At 40.1% G+C, this 16,814-nt stretch overlaps 1 pseudogene; it reads right to left on the bottom strand.

The window, feature by feature from the left end:
* On the bottom strand, positions 1 to 3,231 carry LOC136282517 (uncharacterized; annotated as a pseudogene).
* Positions 3,232 to 16,814: the final 13,583 nt, after the last annotated feature.

A 16,814-nucleotide genomic window follows, 5' to 3' on the forward strand; every position in this document is an offset into this window, starting at 1 on the left:
TTATATTTTTCCACGGGAAACAGTGCTCGCCATAATAAGATGTAGTGGGCGACGGTAAGGATATGGACTCTTTAGACAATTGGAAAAAAGATTGGGCGAGTACTTTGCAAAAGTACTAAAGCTGAAGGGTAGACTGGCAATTCTAATTGCCTAACTGATTTGTCTCTACGGAAGATTTCACCACTTCGCACAGATGTGGACTGTTAAATATGTACAATCGTATTTTACAAGTTCTCTTCTTCATGCCCTTTAGCTGGCTTAGTGGAGGCTTTTGAATTTGATTCAACATTTATGGCTTCAAGATCCTTTGCTTTGACTGGAAAGTTTTCAACTTCAAGACATCCAGCGTTTTCCAATAGAGTGTCAAACCATGATGGTTGAAGGTCAAAATAATCTTTGCCTAGATAAAAGATAGATGAAGTTTTATTTTATGATGGCAAGGCAGAGAATTTCGTTTCCACATACAGATACCTGAGATTTTTGCTTACTGAACCAAAAGTGGATTAATTTCAGCGAGACATTTATTCTAAACCGCCACAAAAACCGTAACCTTGAGCACTCGATAAGGGAGCAAGCTAACTCTTTTCAATTCAAGCTACCTCCTCCGAAAAAGGGTTGATCTGACTGGATAAGTCACGAGTCTTGAGTGCAGCAGAAATCATGACAGTTTGAGTAGAGATATGTGTTGGTTTTGTTACGCCTTTGGCTTTCTTGGAAAAGAAGTTCTCCTCAATACCGGAGGAATCTGTGTTATATTTGTATGATGTAACACCTCATTTAGTTGCTCATTTTATTAGAATCAGGCGAGTACATTGCAAAAGTAAAGCTGAAGGGTACATCGACAATTTTAATTAGCTTAACTGGTTCGTCACTCTCAGAAGACACTACTTCGCACAGATTTGGACCATCACTTAAGTAGAATCGTACTTTTACATGTTTCCCTCTACAAACCTTTCTTCATGGCTTCAAGCTCTTTTGCTTTAACTGGAACGTTTTCAACTTGAAGACATTCAGCGTTTTTTGATAGTGTCAAACCACGACGGTTGATGGTTAAAATAATCTTTGTCTAGATGAAAGATAATTAAAAAATCAAAGCCGATGTATGGAAGAACATGTTATCAACCCTAAGCATCCAACTGTTTTGTGACTAGTAAGAACTTCACTGCTTTCGTGCAGATGTGGACTGTGGAGGAATCGTATTTTACAAGTTTCCTTCTTCGTACCTTAAGCTTGCACAGTGACGGCCCTAGAATTTGATTTAACATTCCTTATGACTTCAAGATCTTTTGCTGTAACTGGAAAGTTTTCAACTTTGAAACATCCACCGTTATTGGATGGAGTGTCAAACCATGATGGTTGAAAGTCAAAGTAAACTTTGCCTAGTTGAGAAAAAAAACGAAAAGAAAGAAGAATAAATAAAAATCAAACTGCATGGAAGAACTCTTAATAAAATCGAAGGATTATTGAAAAGTTGTCAGGGTAAAATTGTTCTTCTTGTCTTGAGGATGGAAATGGTATTTACAAGTTATGCCTTTAGGAAAATGGGAAACGTGCTTTTAAGTCAGGCCCGTAAATGCTGATTTCGTTGAGTTTGAGTCATGTTTCATTTTCCATAGTTTGTGAAAGAACCGATTTATTTTCAGTGATAGGTGGTGCAGATCCCTCTTTCCTCTCCAATTACGTCCCCTAACGCTTTCCTGGAACATAAAATGAGTTCATAAAGACGAGGCCTTCTTATCAACCGCGTTGTCACCTCTCTGACTGACTTGACTCTTCTGCTTCTGTTTTACTCTTCTGGACAGTAAAATTAAGATCCCCCTCGAGCTGGGCAATGTTCTTCCTTGCCCCCTGTAGCTTTTTGTTTATTGATGCCATGTGCTTGACAAAATCAGATTGAGTCGTTTGCACAGTTTGTTTTAGCTGGGACAGTTTTTCCTTAAGATCAGCAATGTCTTTGTCATTTCCAAAAGGAGTTTGCTCAAGAAAGCCCATCTCCTTCTCTTTAGCTGTTGAAACACAAATTAATATTGCAATTGCTTATTATAAAAGTTTGAACAAATTCAAGGTCTGAGTGATAAAGTTAACCGGGAAAACACAAAAGACGGAACTATCTATTACGGAACGAGAAGCAGGAGGGAGGGGGGATCGGCAACTCTTAGTTAAATGGGTCACTAGTGCGCGCGCACTTTTCTTTTCATGCATGCGTGACCACATAAAACTAACCGTTAATCTGTGTTTCAAGGTGGATGATTTTCTGTGTTAGTTGTTCCTTTTCTCTTGCAGACTGGAAAAAAAATTGCCAAAAATGTTACCTTTTTAATTAACGAAATAAGAAGGGAGCAAAAAAGCTGGGATAAAAAACATTTATCAACTTGCATTCCCGCGTGAAAATAGTGGAATATCTAAGAGTGGCGTCATAATCTAAGAATTTCATTTGCTCGCGCTTTTTCATCTCTCCACGAAGGAAAAGCTTTTTAAGACTTATTCACTTGACCGATCTTCATGTGAGAGATTGCGTGTTTAATCCCATAAAGAGATAAATTCGTTCATGAAATTTATTTCCTATGCATAGCCTTATATAAAGATGTTCTTTTAGCTTGTAATGTAATTACCCGTATAAAAGATTACGTGACAACTCGGATTGCATGACCAACATAGGCGGAGTCACTTGTAACGATGACTGGAAACGCACAAAACTGGGGAATAGACTGGAGTCTCGATCGATAAATTTGTATATCATCTTTCAGGTATTTTGCAGTTTATGAATTCCGGGATTTTAAGAGTTGTATTTGTCAAACAAAAGTTCAATAGATTCGCACGTGACTTACAGCTTTTATAAGAGAGTTTTTGTGACCAGCGGTCTGTTATTTGGACTACACCTCGTTTTCGTGTGTGTGACGAAATCAATAGATACTTGAGGGCTTCTAAGCACTCATTTTCATCTCAATTTCTTCCTCAAAAATTAGCAATTCAATATGAACGAAACCTCACTAGTAAATAAGTCTTTCTCCAACCAGTGAGCGCGCAAAAATACCGTACTATTACACGAGTAGGAAAAAACCTTGTTCAGAAATTCCATCATGCAATGTTTTCCATAGTACTCTGTTGTCTTGAAAATATTTCGTTTTGTGCCTATCTCTTGTCTGCACTTACCTGATATCCTTTCCACTTTCTACAGTCAGATTTTTGACAACTTTGCTCATGAATGAAGCGCGCGCATTTTACTCTCATTTCACGCGTGAAAAGATCCACTTACCACGACAAAATCTTTCCGAATTCTCATTGTTCTTTACCACACAAAAGATCGAAACCTAGTCAGATTTGTTCTTACCATGCGCCATTTTGGACGACCGACAAGTCCACCCGAAGCGGTGCTATTCCGTCGATCTCTAGGACTATTCTTGTTGCTGCTGTTGTTGTTGTTGCCATGGTTTTGTTGTTGCTTTATTCGTACAAAAGACGCATTTTGATTATCTAAGACCTGTGCACCTTAATTTAGCAGAATTTTATGTTTATTAGTTGGCCGTAGCTGTCAATAAGTAAGAACAGGATTTCCTTGCACTTGCTTTGGTACCTGCCTTTTTGGAATTTTTTTGGTCCCCAGCTTCGTCTTTTTTTTCCATGCTCCGTGTTCATTTCTAACGGTCTCACTTTTCACTTGAGTTTTAGGGATATGAGTCCAATCGCAAAAAAGTAGTGAAAACATTTGCGAGATGCATAGAATTTGTTCAACGGGAAGCTAAGTGATCGCAAAAGTAACATTACAAACACCGTGCAAAATATTAATTTTATTTCTGCTTCAATATTACTTTTAGCTGACCCTTTCCCGTTATTCAGCTATTTATTCTTGGCCTTAAATTTCCTTGCGTTTTCATCTGGTCCTTTATTTCCTACGCTTTGTCTCTTCGCTTCCTCTTCCAGCACATATGAATTCTTCTTTTTCCTCTCATTTAAAGACAACTTAACTTAATGTACGCAGGAGCCCAAAGGCTTGGCTCACGACAAATTCCGAATTTGTCCGACGAAATATAGCTAGGAGCTCATTTTAACCACCTCAAGTACCCAAAAATAAACAATGAATAGTACTCACGTGGACAGGGTTAATCTCTTTGATTGCTTCCATCACTTTCTTGAATTTTCTTCCGAATGATTGTAGAAAGAGCCGAGCTCCAACCAACGGAAAGTTATAATCATGGGTTGCAATTTTCGCGCGTCGTGATGACGTAACAGACGAGATGATTAACTAATCAACAGATTAGCAAGTTTTCGTGACTTCTGCCTCGTTTTCAGGCGCCTTTGCACTGGTTTAGGAAAGCGCGGGAAACTGCCCGAGTGCGTAGACTGCTAGATAGGAGAATATCGACAGATTTTAATAAACGTTCGCCTATAGACTGCTTCAGGCTCTCATTTAGTCGAAGCGATTGCTAAAGCAGGTGGACAGGTCCAAGAAACGAGACTGAGAAAGATCAGGAGCTTGTCAGGAAATATAAAGGGGTGCGTCGTTCCGCAGGTAAACCGGTCGAGGGCTGTCGGTTACTTTGGCCACCACGATGTGCTGACCACTGACTGAGAATTTAGCACAGACTTCTTCGCAAATGAAAGGTTCTGGATGGGAGAATGACAAAGATCGGGAGCTTTCCAGGAAATGATGAAAAGAGCACGTCCTCCCCCAAGAAAACCAAGTCTTCAACTGCTCGAAATCAAGCTGTTTTGTCGTTGATGCTTAGTTTGCTTGCGAACATATGAAAATGAGAAAAACATAGGAGTGCTAAGTTCTGCTTCGTACGTAGCGTACGAACATTCCTCGGCAAAAGTAAGCTAATGAGTAATTAAGTAATTTTTGGCTACAAGTTCATTACCAAATTTGACGGACAGGCAATGAAAAGACAAAAAGTGACTAAACTGGATTGAAGCTTTGATATCACAACAAATTGTCGATATCAAAAAACATGAAAATATATTTAGGACATAAGTTATGAATGACCTCATACGCCAATCACAGCAACCAGAAAACTCGCGCCACTCTTTCTACCAATCAGGAACAAAAATTAAACCAATCACCACTTGGTCCTTCACGTTTTCCCGCGCTTCAGGTAGTTTGGTTGGTTTTACTTTGAGTTCTCATCTTCAAGGCATTGCCGTCCATCTTATTTGCCGTTGTAGTTTCGTTTTACGATATTTTGTTGAAAAGCGTTATATTTTGTAATTCATCGAGATTTACCGATCTTTCTCAACTTATTGAGATAAAATGTATCAAAATGTTCGCGCGGGAGGATTGTTGATTGTTGCCATGATTTTCAGTTTGCAAGACTAATGCAAAGCGCTGACTGAGGATATTTCCTGCCGTCGTTTACCTTTGTCTATATTAAAAGTTATATTATATTAGAAGTTTTCAATTTTTTAAAGTTAAAGAATACATTTTCTTAACTGTTATGCTTGTTTCATTAACATTAACTTAAAAAAGGTTATCCTGAATCTAATTCTAGAAAGCCATCTTGCCGACATTTTTACCAGATATCTAGAGGTTTGATTTTTGCCTTAAAAACATCTTATTTCCTTTTCACCCGAAGTCGCACGAGTCAGCGCATTGCGAATGATTGCATCATTGCATGATGGGAACAAAAACTGCTCGTTAGACACAAACCTTACATTCTACTGAAACTAGAGACTCCTTTAGAGATTGAGCTAAGTGTTGAAAGAGTAGCGTTAAAATTGTAGCAATGGGTTCAGACTTTAAAAGCAAAACCAATGAAGCTAGTTTACCTTTTGACAAGTGGTAGTGACCCTACGAATTAAGAAAACGGAGAGGTGGATCAAATGAATGATTCTGATTTCCTTTCCATTTTCAACTTTGAGTTAAATCAGGGTGATCCAATTTCGAATTGCCTATGTATCGAGTTGCTCAGGGTAAAATCGTGTAGGCAAGAGTTCAAGAAGGGTCCAACTACCCAAGGAAATTGGGTTGTGGTAGTTCTTCTCTGTGGCAGGCCTACAGTAGGATTTGGCCGACGTTCTTTTTTCATGGTCAACGCAAAAGGAAAATTTCATTAATCCTTGAAATGCTTGAAATGTTTGACGTTTTCCGTATCGCTAAACAATATATGAGTTTCCAGTAATCGGATCTTTGTGTTTGCGCCAGCTTGTTTTGACGCGAAAACACACGATTTTGGTGAGAGATCATCGTTTTTTCGCCGCCAGTTTATAACAGATGGATTAAGGTAATGTTGATCGAAAGGAAGCGTTCGTTTTGGTGTGATTAGCCACGAAATATGTCATAAAATCTACCGATTTACTTCCTACCTTGCGTAAGGCTTATTGTGAAATTGACATCGCGCTATGGTCTCAACATGTCACACGATGACGTTTAAACTTTACTAGAACTATTTGAAATAGTAACTGCCAACGACACACAACAAAACAACAGAACTGAATGCACGGGCTGAGTACTTACCTTAAAGGCTGAGACGCGGATCTTAGGTGCCGTGTACATTTAAAGATCGAAGATGACGCGAATACTACCGAAGATTTTTGGAAAATTCTTGAGGAAATTCTTGATGATAACTGGCCGACCTCGGGACTTTAGACCCTCATTTGCAAGGTACAGGAAACCATGCCAAGGGCAAGGTCAGCGCACGAATAAAAGATGACTCTTTCTTTCCTTATAAAATAGCTACATCAATCAAAACCTCGTTGCTGAGCGAAACTTGAAACTTCGCACCAATGACATCCGCTTTGCTGGGGAAAAACTGAGCACTTCCCACCCCGTAAAATCGCATAGTTATTCTCGGGAATTCTTCAGGGACTTCGGGTTGTTCACAGCACCTCCGGCGTTTCAGTCTTTCTTTGGGTGGGCATTCAGTTCTACAATCCGCTATAGATCACTGAAATTCATTTTTCCTCGGTTTTACTTAGGATGCCACTTTAGGCTTATGTGCGGTGTAGATCATTGTCCTACGAACAACTACTATTTTAGATCTTTTTAGCTGGCTTAAACGTCATGTTTGGTTATTTTCTGGCCATTAGTTAAGTTATGTTAGTTTTTTTTTAGGTCATTTTAGGTCATTAGGCGCATCAGTTAAGGCCACTTTAGGTAATTCCTTGTTTTCGTAAGTACGGTTTTAAAAAGATTGTGAATAGCCTGCTTTCCTACTTATTAACGTGTTTGATAAACAAATACGGAGGCTAAAAATATGTGTCCTCAGAGGAGAGAAGTCGTTATTAGTGGAAATGGTAATTGTTTTTACCCAGCTGTTGCTTTTTGAAGGGATGAAACAAACGATGAGAAACACGAGGAGATCAGTAAGTGGAGTTCCAGTTTGTTTCAGAAAAATCCAGAGGTTTTCGAGTCGCCACTCTTCGTTATTATCAACTACAAAGCCAGTCATCTGATCATGGTAGTTCACTGTTGCTGCACAATCCCTTCTAATGCTGCGCTCAGTTGCCAACGTATCCCACGGAATCGCCTTTAGTTGTTTTGCTTAAACAACATTTTTACTAGACTAAAACTCCATCGTGAGTCCCTTTCTAACAATACAGGCCTTTTTTTGCTGGTATTCAAATTAAACGTTTTCCAAATTTCTTTTACTCTACGCACAATACTTTGGCGTACGCAACTGTTCAAAGAAATTTTTCGCCACAAATGCAAATCTGAGAGTCTTAGTGGGGTTAACCGCTATTCGTAAAACAGCCATAAATTTAAGCCGTTAGGCGAAAAAATTGACACATTTTAATCGTCAGTCGTAAAAAAAAGTTTACTGTAACCGATAGCCGTAAAAGCCATCACCCCATTGAGGCCCTCAAACCGTGTTTGTTGCAGTAAAAACTCTATCTACCACCTTTGTCTACTTAAATCTTTTTCTAATCAGCTTTTCCAAAATTCGTCGGCACCAATTTTAAAAGTAAAACAGTAAAAATCCAACAATATTGATCGATCCTTCCAAGAGCTCTCATCCCACTCCAACAACATTTCAAAAAAGACAACGAAGTGAGAAGCAAATCGGATCTGGTACATTGTGACATGATGGCTTATCTGACGAAAGATGTCAAGGCTGTAGTTGGAACCGAGTCACCTCAAAAATATGTATTGAGTGTTAGGTTTTGTTAAAGAGTTGGACTATGTACTTCATTAATGGTTATTATCAACTGTTACGTTGAGAACTCAAGTTGCGCTATTCAAAGATTGATTTAAAGATCCTCGTTAATTATACTAGTAGATTTCATGTTATTTTAAGTTGATTAAACAAAGTTGTGGGTTACAGAATTTGATCAAACAGACAAAAAGCGTTTGGTTAGATTTGCAATTCATGTTAGCACTGATAAGGAAATCAGTTGCCTTCAAATTTTCCTACTGTAATCGAAAGTTACACGGTGGCTTTCAATGCCAATTTAGGAGTTCTGATCGAAATTGGTTGCTCAGTGGAGGCATGAGCAAATGCCCCAATCTTTGGACTTTGTCAAAACCAGGTTAAGTTCCTTTTACTCTAAGGCGAGGATAGGAAAGAAATGAAATGGAAAAGTTAAATCAATTCAATTTTCCTGAAGTCTGATCGATATAGAATATAACCCAGTGGATTTAATTTACAGATGGCATTATGTCTGTCACAGGAACTTGTATTTCATTCTGTATCATCAGATTTGAGCATTATCAACCCACCCGATTCCGCCTGGTTTTCTCGTGCACGTTAAATTTTTTTTCAGTATACGGTCATCGTGACTTCTTCGGAGCAGATTGTTATTGACATTACAAAAAGTCATCCGACAAAGACAAGAAAACCATGTGTGACATTTTCACCAAATGTACCGAATGCTGCAAAATCATCGAACACCCCCGGAAGAAGAAAAACAAAAGGAGGAAAAAAACACAGATGCGTTGTCACTCGATGTCCCGTATGCCAAGATGACGTAGATATCAGAACCTACAAATGTTTCATTCAACCTGCCAAAGAAGAGGAATGACTTCGACGCTTTAAAGAAGAACGAAATGCTCGCATCAAACGATTACAGCGTCAAGGCATCCCTATGTCAGCGATGGATCCTGGTGAATTAGATTTCAAAGATCCACTCATCTTTGTCTATGCTGATTACGAAGCGATGCAATCAGCTGATGGTGAACATCGACCTATTATGGTATGTTGCGAAACAGCTTAGGAGGACCATACACGTGTATTTTACAGCCAACATTGTTCTCAAGACTTCCTAGCATTTCTAGATCAATTGGCTATCAATGAAGACGAATTCGAACGACCTGTCATTGTCATGTTTCACAACCTGCAAGGTTATGACAGTATGTTTATTCTACAAGAACTGTACAATCAACATCGTCTGGTGGAAAATCAAGTCTGTGTCGGCATCAAAGTCCGTCACGACTGGCCCTAACACCTTCAAGGACTTTTTGTTTTCTACCTTTTTCATTAGCTTCATTTCCTAAAGCTTTTGAATTGGTAGACCTCAAAAAAGGTTTTTTCCCACATCTGTTTAACACACCCGAGAACCAATCTTATGTCGGACCGATCCCACCCAGCGACACCTACGATCCTGACAGTATGAATCATGACAAACGCCAAGAATTTCTAAGTTGGTATCAAGACCAGGTGCGACGAAGAGTACTGCATTTCTGATGTCAAGTTATTGAAAGCGGGCTGCCAAAAATTTCGAGAAGAATTTTCTCAAGAGGCGCAATTTAATCCTATGGAGCAATGTATCACGATTGCAAGTGCCTGTAATTTGTATTGGCAAAGACATCATCTGAGTGCTGATTGTATTGCTGTGGAACCAGCGGGTGGATGGCATGGTGCTCGTAATAATTAATTTTCGAAAGCTCTGAAATGGTTGAAATGGGTGGATATACACTTCGAGAAGAAGAATGCAACAGTGGTTTACACACCAGAAGGGAAGATCGCGTGACGCATGCAGGGAATTGCGGGGAACACACGATTACGACACCCACGCGTGTGTGTTATGTGGATGGTTTCGACCCTGTGACCCAGACCGTGTACGAATTTCTTGGCTGTGTATGGTATGGTTGTCCTTGCTGCCACCTAAACCACAGATTAGTTCCTAAAGTGCATCTAGATCATTCCATGGAAGAAGTGTATGACGTGACCTGTGCCAAAGCCACTTTGTTACACTTGATGGGTTTCACCAAAGTGAAAATGTGGGAATGTTTTTGGGATGACCTCTCCAAACACGACCCGCTATTGATACAGTTTCTTCACACCTTGGAAATTGTAGAACCCCTAGAGCTGCGTCATGCATTTTACGGTGGAAGGACCGGCGCTACATGTTTGTACCACAAGACCAATGAAGCCTAAGGAGAAAAAGTACATTACATCGATGTCACTTCTGAATATCCGTGGGTGAACAAATACAGAACTTATCCCGTGGGACATCCACAGATTTTAACAAGTCCTCAGACCACTGATCTATCAGATTATTATGGCATCGCCAAAGTGGATATTGTAACACCAGAAGAATTGTTAAATCCTGTCTTACCCTATCGAAGTGGAGGAAAATTGACTTTTCCGTTATGCTGTACCTGTGTGGAACAACAACAAGCAAAACTGATGCTCGACCGCCGATGGACCTGTACTCACACCCATCAAGAACGCCTCATCCGCAGTACGTGGTGTACACCTGAAATGAGTACAGCCGTGTAAAAAGGGTACCGAATTGTGAAAATTCATGAAATCTGGCATTTTCCCAAAGACCAGCGTGTGGAAGGATTGTTTACCGGGTATGTGGATACATGGCTGAAATGAAACAAGAATCAAGCAGGCGGCCATCTCATGTAGGCACCCTAGAAAAATAGCAGAATTACATTAACCAATATGAAGCGCATGAAGGGATCCAAATGGAACCAGGAAAAATTGTGAAGAATGCAGCCAAACGTTCATTAGCCAAACTCATGATGAACTCATTATGGGGTAAATTTGGAGAATAGCTCAATAAACATGCGGTGGAATCAGTCACAGCGCCTCACGAATTGTTTGAATATTTTAATAATTCATTGGTGGTCATTCATGCGATTCGCATCTTTTCAGAAGATGTCTTAGAAGTGGTGTTTAGCTACGTGGACGAAGACGCTTCGAAAGGTAAGTAAACCAATATTTTTATCGCCGCCTTTACGACCATTCAAGCCCGCTTGAAATTATACCGTTATCTAGATCCCTTACGAGATTAAGTCCTCTACTACGACGCAGATTCTGTCATTTTCTCATATAAACCCGGCAAAATCACGATCACATTAGGTGATTATCCTGGTGATATAACCAGTGAATTGAACGAGGATGATTACATAACTGAGTTTGTATCGGGTAGTGCCAAAAATTACGGATATCTCAACAAACAAGGCAAGCCTTGCTGTAAAGTACATCGATTTACTCTGAATTATCGTGGAAGTTGGTACCTGAGTTACGAAGTTATGAAACAAAACGTCTTGGATGAAATTATAGATCCTTTGGATGAAGAGTGAGGAACCGTACCCGTGACCAACCCTTATTTCTTTGCTCAGGAAACCAAAACAAAGAAAATTAAGACTTAACAATAGTTGACAATAGCTGTCATGGCGGCTGGACCGACCTGGGCGAGCTCGCTACAATTTCTAGTACTCCTGCTTGGAACAGCAGTTTTAATCCAAGTGAGTATAAGTGGCGACTTTTTAGGGTCTTACCAGGCTACAAGCGTCTCAAAGACGTTTATTGCACCTGAATTCGTCTCATATTTGACAAACCACAGAAGATTTAAACCTCGTGCTAAACGATTTACTTCACGGAGGGTCCCACACACGGTCAAAGGAATAAGCAGCTTCAATCTGGAAAGGGATGTGCTTCTGTGCGGGGACGTGGCCATAAATCCTGGCCCGAAAGGGAAGAAGTCTATGTTGAAATACCCATGCAGTGAATGCCACAAAGCAGTTAGAAACAACCAAAACGCCATCTTGTGTGCCACATGTGGAAACTGGTCACACGCTAAATGCCTCAATATGTCTCGGACTATTTTCCAGTACTACTTAGACCAGCCTGATATTGATTGGACCTGTCCAGCTTGTGCTCTACCGCCACTAACGGACTCCTTCTTTGAAGAAGTTTCTGAAGGTGATACACTAATTCCAGCTGAGGAGTATCAAGCGGAAACAACTCAAAATACGGCCTTCGAGCAGTTTCTTTACAGAGATGTCACAGAAATTACTTCTGAAAACGATCAGCTAGAACTCTTTAGGAAACATCACAATAAGGATTTCTTAATTGCCCACTTGAACATTAACAGCATCCAAAATAAATTTGAAGAACTGGCCGAAGTAATCAAGAAAATCAACGCCCACATAATGTTCGTAAGTGAGACCAAGATCGACGCGAGCTATCCCAACGCTCAGTTCAAAGTTCCGAACTACTCCCTCTACCGAAATGATAGGAAAAAGGGCGGCGGTGGAATTATGGCTTTAATATCTCAATCGCTAGTCAGGACACAGCTTAAACCTGATAAATCCTTTAAGACACTGGAAATAATTGCCTTCGAAATCAAAACAGATATGGACAATATGGTAATTGTTGGTATTTATCGTCCCCCGAGAGCTCTGTGTGGCGAATTTCAAACACTGTTGGAAAGCGAACTCAGTTATGTCTGTAACTGGGCAAGCTTGAACGGAAATTTTGTTGTAGTTACTGGCGACCTAAATCTGAACAGACTTCGCCCTGACAAACCTGAAGGTAAACTGCTTCTCGATTTGGAAGTTGAACAAGGTTTTGAATGTCTAATTACTAAGCCAACAAGAATAGAAAAGCGTGGAATAATTATAACAGAGAGTTTAATAGATGTTTTGCTCACTAATAGACCGGATAGCTTCCAGCTATCTGGTAATTACCATCCTTGCTTAAGTGATCACGACCTTGTTTACGGTGTCCTGAAGCAGAAAATAAATCACAACAAACCAAAGGTCATCACATTTAGGAGCTATAAGAACTTTGACCCTGAACATTAATTTATGCATTTATGCATTATTATAATTTATGCATTTTGCATAATGGCGGTCACGTTTTGCTGTAGCTCCAAGGTTCAAAGAGGTTTTCTACTTTTAGGCTTGGTTTTAACACATCTAAATGTCATCCATAATGCAGCTAAGTATCCTCTTCATCAGTACACTACCTTGATTGTACCAGAAACACTAAGTACTGCAATTGAGGGCGTTATTTGTCTTCGGACTCCTGCCGGCGACAACAACTTCAAGCCCGCGACTTCTGGCGGTTTTTGTAAACGCAAGGGTTCCTGGAGTTCATGCAGAGTTTTGTACTATGCAAACTCTGTGGCTACTACACAGATACTTTTACTTTCTGGTGATGTAGAGTTAAATCCGGGATGGCGAGGCATATCTACGGAAGGTGAAGATTATTTACTCAACTTTGCGAGTGAAATCAACCGTGGCTCAAATAATTTCAGTATAGCACAATTGAATGTTCGAAGCTTGAGGAATAAGATGGATGAAATCAAACTATTACTTAAAGTGTGTCGTTTCGACATTTTAGCAATTACCGAAACATTTTTAGACGCGAGAATATCGAACAAGCAACTACATGTGGATAACTATAAGATTGTTAGAAGGGACAGAAATACGGGACAGGATGGAGGTGGCTGCTTGATTTACATTGCGAGCCATATTTGTTATTCAAGGCTCAAATCCCTAGAGCCCCCTGATGTTGAATTAATCTGGATCAAAATTATGCATAATTCGTCTGCGTTGATATTAGGAAATTGTTATCGACCTCCTTCTGACTTCCAGTTCTACGAACGATTTTGTGATTGTCTGGAGAAAATGTGGCTTAGGCACAGGAATGTGGTGCTTGTCGGTGATTTTAACTCGGACTATTTTCGTAGCTACAAGGGTGTTACATCATACGCCGGTAGAAGATTACAAGATATACTCCAGCAATTCAGCTATAGCGTAATGAACGATAGGAGCCAGCCAACAAGAGTTACAAGTGAGACAAAAACACTGATTGACTTGGTTATTACCAGCAAGCCGGAGATTATCAAAGGAACTATTAAAACAACTGAGTTGGGAATCTCAGATCATAAGCTGGTTCTTGCTACAATATGGTCCAAAATAAAAAGGCCGCCTCCAAAGATAGTCAGGGCCCGCACCTTCAAAAGATTTGATCAAGCTACTTTTGTGAAGGATATCGAGAGTGCCCCGTGGTCAGTATGTAAAGTGTTTAACGATCCAGACGATTGCTATTGGGCGTGGTCACGCATATTCAAAGATATCTGTCAGGTGCATGCGCCTTACAGGGAAGTTAAAATTAGGAGCGTCTCGGTACCTTGGATAACACCGCAAATACGGCACTTGATGAATAAACGTTTCAAAATGCTTAAAATGGCACAACGTCTGGGTGATCCAGACCTGTGGGCTGAGTATTCGGAGTTGCGGAATAGAGTGACACGGGAAGTGAGGCTTTCTAAGAGCAGATACTATTTGGAACTGTTCAATGAAGTGAAGGATTGTAAATCCTACTGGAGACTGGTAAAAAATGCGACAAACGGCAAATCGATTACCCCGATATTAGGGATCAGGAATGCGGATGGAAAAGTTGTCACCTCCGATCTGGACAAAGCGAACATACTTAATGAACATTTCTCAACTATAGGCGAAAAACTGGCCAACGAATTGCCGAATACCAACTCGACACAAAGTAACGTTCATGTATCTACCGTCGCGCCTTGTGTTATGAACATAAATTTATCGCAGGAGGTTATTGTTAGTTCGATGGCTAAGTTGAGAGCCGATAAAGCCTCTGGGCCCGACAGAGTTGCTCCAAAACTTTTAAAGTTTGCCGGTGACTCAATTATTCCATCTTTATTGTCTGTTTTTCAAATAAGCGCCACCTGCAACAGTGTACCGGCTACTTGGAAGGCTGCAAACATCTCAGCTCTCTATAAAAGTGACGATGAAACCGTTAAGCAAAATTACAGGCCTATCTCGCTATTAAGTGTACCAGGAAAACTGATGGAGTCTATGGTGGCGTCAACTATTACCACGCATGTCACTGAACAAGGACTTGGGAACTCTCACCATTGGGCGTATAAAAAGGTCATTCCACCGAGCTGTTGTTAGTGAAAATAACGGATGACTGGAGACAAGCGATCGACAAGAAACATGTTGTAGGCGTGGTTTTTGTAGACTTTCGTAAGGCGTTTGACGCAATTCCCCACTCCATTCTGCTCCGAAAACTTCAAAGTCTTGGTGTAGCTGGGGACTTGTGGTGTTGGATAAGAGATTACCTCTCTGGAAGAACGCAAGTAACGACGATTAATGGGTGTCAATCTCAAGCTATGCCAGTTACTTTTGGTGTACCTCAAGGGTCGGTGCTGGGCCCTACCCTGTTTTCCATCTTCTGTAATGATCTGCCCAATATCACTGAGGGAATAGATGGTGACCCACAGCTTCACATGTACGCAGACGATACCACCGTCTATGTCTCAGCTCCGACCTACGATCTGGTGGCCTCCAAGTTGAATGAAGTACTAGCAAGGCTATATACATGGTGTTGCGAGAACTGCCTCACTCCACATCCCACCAAGACGGAATATATATTGCTTGGTGGACGCGGAAAATTTACTGGGCCAAAACAAGCTATTAAGATAGGTGATTATGTTGTCGGGGAGGTTGTTTCTGCAAGATGTCTAGGTGTTCAGATAGATAATGCTCTTAAATGGGATCATCATGTATCGGAATTAGCTAAGTCATATACGCAGAAGTTGAATTTACTTAAATCCTTGTATTTTCTTCCTATACAGGCAAGAATTGATTTCTATTTTAAGGTTATTCTGCCGTCTGTGACATATGGTATGTTAGTTTGGGGCTCTTGTGGTCGAGTATTTTTCTCAAGCTTAGAATCTATACATGTTAGAGCGGCGAAAATAATATTTAACTTGGATTGGTGTACTCCAAGCAAGGAGGTTCTTGCCACAGTAAAATGGAATACCTTAGAGATTATGTATGAGAAACGATTACTAATCTTAGCGCATCAGGCTTATTATAATCTTTTGCCACGTCCTATGAGCCGTCACTTTGAAAAGTATGTAAGTAGCTACGACTTCAGGAGGAAAATGACATTTAAGTTACCTAGACCTAAGACCGATATGGTCAAGAAATCATGCTCATACAAGTCAATTACTCGGTGGAACGCTCTGGAAAATCAAATGAGATCAATTCAAGACGTTGACGCTTTTAAAAAGTCACTCAAGTGTATTTTTAAGCCACGTATGTTATAATGATGTACTATGTAGAATTTTTATTGTTGAAAATATGTAGAAATCTTACATTAGTCTTCTTATAATTAGTTAGGAATTTAGTTTTATTGGATTTAGTTAGAAATTTAGTTTTATTGTCCGTACACGACCACATCAGCTTTTGCTGAATTTTTTATCGTGTTTAAATAAATGCTGTTGTTGTTGTTGTTGTTGTATTATAAACAGCTTTTGTCCTCTGCCCCATGGCACGTTGGACAATTGTTTGATGACGTCGACGATCAAGTTTACGTGTGGAATGCACTTATGAACAATATACTGGACGAAGTGGCACCTGTGAAAAAAATGCGTGTGCGTGATAAAGATGTGCCCTACATGACGTCTCATTGGAAAAGTGCGATTAGAACTAAACGCAAAGCAAATGACAAGTACTTGAAAGACAAAACGCCAGAAAATTGGGAATTACGACGTAAAGCCAGAAACGAGGCCACTAAACAAAGAAGAATCGCCATCAAACAGTACTGGTATAATAAGTCAAACGATTTGAAAATCAATCCCAAGGCGTTCTTCAAAAC

The sequence above is a fragment of the Pocillopora verrucosa genome, chromosome 7, assembly GCF_036669915.1.
Source record: "Pocillopora verrucosa isolate sample1 chromosome 7, ASM3666991v2, whole genome shotgun sequence".
NCBI lineage: Eukaryota > Metazoa > Cnidaria > Anthozoa > Scleractinia > Pocilloporidae > Pocillopora > Pocillopora verrucosa.